General features: G+C 39.9%; 1 protein-coding gene across 2 annotated transcripts in view; it reads right to left on the bottom strand.

The window, feature by feature from the left end:
- Adarb2 (adenosine deaminase RNA specific B2 (inactive)) overlaps positions 1-9,014 on the bottom strand; it is a 531,509-nt gene that overhangs the window by 390,714 nt on the left and 131,781 nt on the right. The window lies entirely within an intron of this gene.

Raw genomic sequence — 9,014 nt, 5'->3', positions numbered from 1 at the left:
AGAGAGAGAGAGAGAGAGAGAGAGAGAGAGAGAGAGAGAGAGAGAGAGAGAGAAGCATTGAAGATGTCTGATAAGGAACTGACAGAGATGGTTACCTTATCATTCCACTTTCTCCTGAAAACTCACTTTACTTCTAGGCAGTGTTGCATTTCTACAAAGTGCCATTAAAGCATTTGCTGGTAGGTCTCTGTCATTTACATTTATTGGTACATGCATGGACTCAGTATTCAGAGAGGTTATGTCTTGAGAAAATGAATGACCATTCCTACTTTCTGAATTCATTCTCCCCATACTAGCTTGCATCAAACGGCTGCCTTCACTGTGCTTGCAGTTGGTAGGATAGTTTGCTGTTCTATACAGAGTGGTTGGTGAACGAGTCTCCTATTTCTTTTTTTCTCTGTTGTAGTTTTGCCATTATACTCCATCTCTTCGTCTTCTGCATCTATATCTGTTTTGTGGTATCTTTCCCTCTCCCTCCCCCCTCTCAAACACACACACACACACACACACACTTACACACTTTCCAGAAGTAATCTCACCCTGTCTTGTCTGACAAGCAGCTGGATGGTGTTACGCTTGTCCAACATAATTCCACTTACGCCTCTACATGGCAAACTCCTTAGGGCAGGAACTCGGTTCAGCACAATTTCATCTATTATTCAACAATCTCTGTGTAGCTCTGGTATCTTGTAAGTGATAAATTATTATAATGAAGGAAAATCTGCTCACCAGTTAGTCTCGGAGAATGCAAGATCAAATTCTTCCAGCTAGCATTATTCACCTTGTTCAAAAAGCCCAGACCCTTGGCGCTGTCTGAGCTGTAATAGGAAGACATGTAGTGGCCTATGTATGATGCTGGCTTATCAAGAACGTTAATACTACGCTCCTTAGAATCTCTCATCAGGGTATGATTAACATACAACTTGAGAACCTGTTTAAGAAGATGGGAAGAATGTGAAAAGAGCATCGGAAGCTCATGGACAAAAACAAATTCCTATTGATTCTAGTAACACTCGGAGATCCTTTACTTCAATTTCAGTGATGCCCAGGTCCTCAGTGTCTGACGTTCACAGTGTGCTGTACGCTGTCTGACATGTGCAGATGGTCCAGCAGGTCCTAGCTCCTCACATGACCCTCTTTTTCCAAGCTATACTCATTAAGTTTCCTCTTTAGGCTTAACCAAATGCAAAGTATACCATGAATGCTGAGGGGTATTGAATTTATTAAACATTGTAAACATCCATTAGGTCACTTCCAATTAGATATAAAACAATTTTTTTAAAAAATCATAATTTTCAAGTATATTCCATTGCACATCGTTTCTCTGTTAAATATCAATAATGAAAAATTCAAAATTGAGTAATGGTTTCTACCCTGAAAAGAAAATCCAAAGAAAATGTCATTTTCAGTAAATTAACTAGCTTGTTGGATTGCTTATTAAGTTGGAGTTCTTTAGAACCACTAAGATGCAAACCTATATTAATACAGAAACTGTGTGCAAAGTTTTTTCCATATGTATTTGACTTCAGTCTTCTTACTCTTATTTCTTAATTTAGTGTTTCAGTGAAACAATTTGAGAAAATTCATAAGAATAATGTCCGCCTGAGAATATTAGGCAATATGCAAAGTGCTTTTGCATGCATATTTTCTGTTCAGCCTATCTCACTGAGCTCAGAAAGCTGCAGGACATGAAGATCACACAGCAGGTCTTGGACATGAATTTGGGCCCGTTAATTGTGTGGTTAGTATTATTTATTTATTGACTTTTGCGTTGCACATTTGCATTCTGCCTCACCAGGCACTCAGTACCAGGCTTCCTATCTGCGATAGCTTCCTTCTCTCCACTCTTCTGCTAAAGCCCTCTGCGATAGGGCTATTTACAAACTTTGGCTTCCAAGAGTGGAAGCTTTCCATCAAGTTCTGTTGGAAATGATTTTGGCATGGACACTTGCTATGAGCTGATGTTGCTAATTAGTTGTCAAATGGCCCAAACTCTCAGAGTGGGATGTATACCACACGAACCAGACTCTCTGTGTTTGTCGGTACCCCACCATGCCAGCACAGAGGCACTGACAAATGCTTTGTAATGGCTTTAATGCTACTGGAAACACTCTCTCATCATTTTCTTGGCTGGCCAGAAGACTCCTTTTCAAAATTAACATTTAAAGCAGCTTAAGCCACTGGAGCAAGATAAAGTGTAATTGTTGGGAAATATTGAAAGAACCTTTGCTAGTCTGCAGTCAGTTGCAGGGGTTTAGATCCTGTAAACCACTATAAGTGGAGATTCAAGAATTTTAAAATTAAGGAGCCTTTCTTCGACCCCTACAGTAGATAAATACAGGTCCATTGTGACTTGCTCATTTATTTATACAGCATTCTAGACAGTAAGCATTCTCTGAATGTTTACCCCTTGCCCAATACCTGCTGGGAGTCAGGGTGCAGAAACTGGAGCTGCATGAGAAGCAGGGTTTTCTCAGGCATCTGCAGGTGTAGTGGGATGCTGATACACACACGTGCCAAACACAAATGACTCAGGTGCCAGTGGGGGCTGGAATGTACTCTCTAAATGCCATGAAGGAATTGAGAGCTAGTTAATAGCATATTTGCAAGGGAGATGAGCTGCATCCTGGTGGATAATCTGGGATCTGGATTTTGGATAATGGCCCATATTCAACTAACATTGTAGGAAGTGGTGTAAGCCTCAGAGGTGGGAAATAATAGGAAAGAGACCAAGAAGATTTTTAGAACTGTCCATGATGAAAGGATTTGAACAACATGACATGAACTCTGGGCTTCATCCAAACCTGCAACTTGAGAACATTTGGAGGGAAAATACAATATTAACTATACGAGAATATGTGCTATGGAGAGCCAGTCTGCAATCAGAATACAAAACTGGTATGAAAGTTATGAATATAAATATAAGGACAATATAAATATAGTAAGTGGTCGGTTTATATATAAAAGTACAACTATACTATTGACTAGGTAGTATGTATGTAATATAAATATATTTGTTTTATTATATGTGCATTTAATATACATATATATTTATTATATATACTACATAACATTATTACATACATATATATACAATACATAATATTAATACATATGTTACAGATCAGAATATGGCATATATTATATATACACAATATTATAAACTTAATATATATGTATATAATATACATATATAATTAAAAATATATGTGTGTATATAAAATATATGTATGTATATAATGTAACATATGGCATCAACAACTATCAAGCAGGACTCTAAAATCTTCCTCTTTACACCCAGTCTTATGACCTATTTCTCCTGACTGGTCACCTCAGACATTAAGGGAAACAGTGAAGAGTGGAGTAGTATCTGCTCTCACGTTATAAAATTCAGCTGAGAAGACAAACATTTGGCAGTGAACGTATCAGACTTCCCATTTGCTTGTGACAGGTGTCCATAAAGAATGGAATAGCTCAGACGCCGTGCCTCTTACAGCTGGTGTCTCGGCTTCATTGTGTGAAAATGAGCAATGTTTTGAGAAGGCTGTGCTATGACCCACTGACCTTCTTAATGCTTTCCAAAGTCACCCATGGTTGGTGTTATCATAGATCCACCCATATTTCTGCATTCTGTCTATGTACCCAGCCATGCCTTTTGTGACCTCTTTAGAATTTGTTCTCAGAATAATGAAAGGTGTTTACTCATGTCACTGAAATGCTAGATGAAAATGGGTCCAGATTATTGGGTATTATGGACTGTTGAGTTAAATATAATTTTAGAATTTTTATAGTCTATGAATTCATATTAAAAAATAATAGCCTGAGGTGGTATTTCATAAGAATGGAATTATTAACTGAGAAAGGAGTGATAAGTAAAGAATCTTACAACAGAGCTATTTTTCTCACATCTCAATTTCTTAAGAAAAAGCAAACTGACAAGTCTATTTTGTTTAGGGACAAAACAGGTCAAGTATAAAGGTAATTCCTCATAGGAAGAAGCATCTTTTCATTTTTCTGCAATTAATAATACTCTCAAAATAATTTAACAATACCAATGATAATAACATCAATGGGCAGTAAGTAAAATTTTGATGTCAGGCTATCAGTTACTTCATGTGTATGTGCAAAATCTTGCACTCAGAGCTACAAGAGCCTTCTCACATCATTGGGGTTTTTATTTGTGGGTTTGGTTTGGTTTGGATGCGAGCCTGCAGTACAGATAGCTGCTCGGGACAAGAAGTCTTCTCTGTGCGGTGGCTTAGGGAATGGCTAATGGTGGGATTTGGTCACTGGTGATTCATAGTCATATCTATGGCGGAGGCTGAAGAATCCAGCTGTCTAGGAAAGGAGAGCGCATGACAACCAAACAGCAAACTGGCTCACAGATCTCTACTAAGGATGTCTCACCTGGACACCCTTTGGCTCTTGTAGAGCAGACATAGCAGTGTTGGTGAAGATAAAGGCAAGGATGACAGCAACAAAGGGAAAATTTGGAAAAGCCCACAGATTACTGAAGCACCCCACCAGTGTGTGTGTGTGTGTGTGTGTGTGTGTGCACGCATGCACGTTGTATGTGTGTTGAATATACACATGTGAGGTCAGAGGTTAACCTTGAGGGTTCCTAAGTTTCTTCCCAACCTTATTCTTTTGAGTCAGGTCTTCAGTGAATCAGAAGCTCACCATTGACTCAACCCTAGGAGTCTGTCTGTCTCTACCTTTCCCAGGGCTGGGGTCACAGAGCCACAACATTGGACCCTGCTTTTTTATATAAGTGCTGGTCATCCAAACTCAGGTCCTCATTCTTGAGTGGCAAGCACTTTATTGCATTAACCACCTCCCCAGCTCTGAAGCCTTTTCTCTATTAAGTCTCCCTGGTGCTAATAGCCACCACAGTGTGAACTGTGTTCAGGGACATAATGATAAAATTCCCGCAATGGTAGTGCACTGTGCTAGACGATAAATGAGCCTTCTGCCCAGGGGGCTACTAGTCTCATGTAAGTTCACCAGAACTACCGACCATAGGCTCCGGGAGTTATGATTATATAAGCAAAGAGCATAAAATAATTATAGTTCATGCTGATGGTGACTTTCTTTTGAAGAGCTGTAAGCCTTCATTAAAGTCTTTCAAGTGACAGTAATGAAATGAAAATAAAGCTTTTCAAGTAAAGCCCTCTGGGTGGTTTTCTCTTCTATTCAGGTTTTTGGAGGGTTATGCGTGTACGTAGCAAAAATAATGTAGATATTTACATGACTGTAATTTTTATCCTCTTTAAAGCAATTCTCCATTGCCCAATGTGACGGTAATTCTTTATTGTCAAATTGGTGGGATATAGAACCACCTGGGAAACAAATCTTACCTGTCTTTGAGGGAATCCTGTAAGGTAACTGACACACACAGCCTTGCCAATACCCTTGTAAATAGACCAGCAGCCCCTCTAGAAGTGAATGATGCATAGACATGGTGGGTTTCATAGCTAGTAAGGAATCTAGAAAGGATGATGAGAAGCACCCAGGAAAGGTAGGTTATTCTCCATGCATGCAGCCACTCTGAGGGGAATCTCTATAGGACCACCTAGGAACTGACTGTCAAAAGACTCCAGGGGAGCACGGTCACCTTAAAGTTGAATTCCTTAATGTTAAATGCCTTGCAATATCTAAGAAGAAAGGTCTGGCCAGGAGACATGAGAGCAGCCTATTAGGTACCTGTAACATGAGACACCCAGGAAGAAAAGAGTGAAAACCATGCTAGGGAACCATGGCTTACATGCCACACACATAGATGTCATCAACTTACAGTACAGTTGAAAAATGTGACTCATAAGCCATATATGCAATGCTAATGAAGTGGCTCCAAAATAAATTTAAATGGATGAATTAGGAAATGTATTTTGTGAGCTAATAGTACATTTAAAACATAAAGTTCAAACTTCCTAGTGCATGTTTTGCTACTGGGTCCGTTGTGCTGAAGGGTCTGAGGGCCTAGGGATTGTCGAGAATGACAGATGAACCAAGGCAATGGATAATCCCACCATTCTATTAACAGGAACTTACTCATGAGCTTTGCACAATGTGGTCTGCAAAATGAGGGTGATGATAGTTTCAAATTCAGAGAGTTATTGTGAAGATTAAGTGAGAAAACACATGTCATGTTGATGCTTTGACCCATAGGCACACCACAATTATTATTAGTTGCTGTGAATGAGCACTAACGTCTCCTATCCTCTGTATAATAAGTATGTATGCCACAGGATCTGGAAAAGAACTCAACGAATAGAGAAGGTGTTTCATCACATGGACCTAGAAAGTATGTGTTCTAGAAAGACTTCCTCATAACTAATACAATTTTGTGATCATGATGGACACTTATTGTTGGGACAATACAGCCTTCCCAGTTGAACCTTAAGTTACAGTAGAAGGATTAGGCAGAAGTCAATAAAGAGGCTTATGGAAAAGAAAAATTCAAAACATTGTTTTACAGTTTTTAGCAGGGTCTTTTTGTAGAGCATGGAAACCTACCAGCCTCCGTTTATCAGGGGTACAGCACACACCCGATAAACCAGCAACCCAACAAACTGTCTCCAGAGTCTTTGTGAAAAATAATTTTTAATAGAAAATAGATTCCTCTCTCATACAATACATCCCTATCAGAGTTTCCCCTCCTTCTCCTCCTCCTAGCTCCTCCCCATCTCCCTCCTCCCCCAGAAGCACTCCTCCTCCATATCCTCTTCAGAAAAGAGCAGGCTTCCAAGAGGCCACAGTTAAACAGGACAAAACCAGATACAACATGGCAGGTTAAAATAGTACTAGAAGTCTTTTTAAAAAGTTTTAATTAGGTATCAGGGAGATGTGTCAATCACTATAGCACTTGCTGTATCAGCATGGGAACATGACTTAGACTCCCAGCAGCCATGTAAAAGCCAGATGTAATATGTGCTTATAATCTCGATGCTGGGGAGGTAGAGACAGGCAGACCCCTAAAGTCTGCGAGTCAGCCTTCCTAACCAAGCTCAGTGTGAGACTTAACCTGAAAAAGAGTGGAGAGTGATTGGGGAAGACATTTGCCATTAATCTCTGGCCTCTATCTGCATGCACATGTGCACATATGTGTGAACACACACACACACATACCACAGACACATAAATCAAAATTGTCAAAGCTATGTGATAAAGTCAGGCTCTTTTGTTGGCAGGCCATATACAGTGCAAAGAGCACAAACCCTGGGAATTTCATAAAATGAGAATCTGTCTGCAGAGAGAAATCAAGATTTGTAGGTGTCACTGACCTTGGGTTAGTTGGTCCCTCATAGCAAGACGTATAGAAACCATATAGGCAATGTCTCACAATCAGCAGACTGCTGTCCCTCACTTCTATGATCCAGTATTATTGTTAGCATTTTATATATAGTAGAGATTACAAGTCACTTAAATAACCACACTGCACTGCACGTAACAGTTGCCACCCCTGTCTTGAACTAGTCAATGTTTATTTCCAGCTTCACGTCCATCCATCCAGTACTGTTAATTTGCAGCTCTGCATCTTTGGACACATTCATGATTCTCCAAGGCTCAGGGCTCTGATCCTTCAAGCCACAATACTAATGGCATCCTCTTTCGCAGGTGTTTGCGACGACTGCATCAGATGATAAATATGAAACATTTAGCATGTGGTTCTCAGAACAGATTAGCTGGTAGCAGAGATGATAATAACAATAACAGCAGCAATAATGTTTTAATGTGAGCAGCAGTGGCAGGGCCTTACTCAGACATAGAGGGTTGGTGCCAGATACAATTCATTGGGGGAAATAATCTCTGAGTGTGAAGAGCCTGTGTTATTCAGATGCAAAATCAGACAGGTTTCCATTATCCCCGCCCTGCCAACATCTTTTGGCTGGTTTCTGCTCTCTTGGAAACTACTAACTTGTTTTTTTTAATTTTACAGGGAAGCATGGAGTGAGGCTCTGAACTTCAGAACAAACTCCCTGCTGCCTTCATTGTATGTGCTAATGGTTGCTTGCCTGAGGTCAGACATCAGGGACCAAGGGGAGAAGGCTGCGATATATGCCAGGTGGTACCAGGTGGGTGTTAGCATGTGATCATTGGATAAAGTCCAAGGTCATCTGTGCCATCTGATTCTAAGCTAACTATTTTTCTCACTCTCTTGCCGGCGTGTCCATCTCTGTATAGTAATTGCAATTTTCTGAATGAACTGTTTCATCTGTGCCTCACATTTTACCTCTAACAATGTGATGCAATGCCCAGTGTTTGCCTAAGCACATGTTCCAGACATTGTCTCTTGGGGAAGAACTCAAGGCTCTTCCTTTTGCACAGACTATGGATGTGTGCTGAGATTATTAGTAACTCACAGGAGTTTCAAAGCTCATAGGCATCTGAGAGGCACTGGAAAAGAAGGTGTGATTATAAAGAACTTATATCTACCTTGAAAAGACAAGACAGTAGTTGTCTGTTTTAGGATCTTTTTAGTTAATTTATTAAAGACATTTCTATGACACTTATGAAAGTAACTCCTATAGGCCACAGGTTAGATAATTATTTTTTAAAATCCCAATAATATGCAGAATAAAGAGAAAACAAACAAACAAACAAACAAAAAACACGACCAAGGAAGTTCCATTCCCTTCTTAGAAGCTGTGAACTAGAAGAAAACAGACAATCTTCATAGAGTCCAGACTTTTATAACTACCATCTCTCAGGTTGGTTGTCACAGATGCAACAGTCAAAGAGTTACCTTGAATCAGGGTCTGTTGGGTCTAATCCCAAAACTGAAGAATAGGAGTCCATTTGCAAATGCAACAAAAGCACTAGGAAGACAGTTGAAAATCTCCCACATCATTCCACTGAAGTTTAGAGGCGGGAAGAGCACAGTTGTCTTAGTCAGGGTTTCTATTCCTGCACAAACATCATGACCAAGAAGCAAGTTGGGGAGGAAAGGGTTTATTTGGCTTACATTACATACTGCTGTTGATCACCAAAGGATGCAGGACTGGAACTCAAGC

Source organism: Mus pahari, chromosome 16 (genome assembly GCF_900095145.1).
Source record: "Mus pahari chromosome 16, PAHARI_EIJ_v1.1, whole genome shotgun sequence".
Classification (NCBI taxonomy): Eukaryota; Metazoa; Chordata; class Mammalia; order Rodentia; family Muridae; genus Mus; species Mus pahari.
Note: the sequence above shows the minus strand (reverse complement) of the source record. Positions and strands in the feature narration are given on the sequence as shown.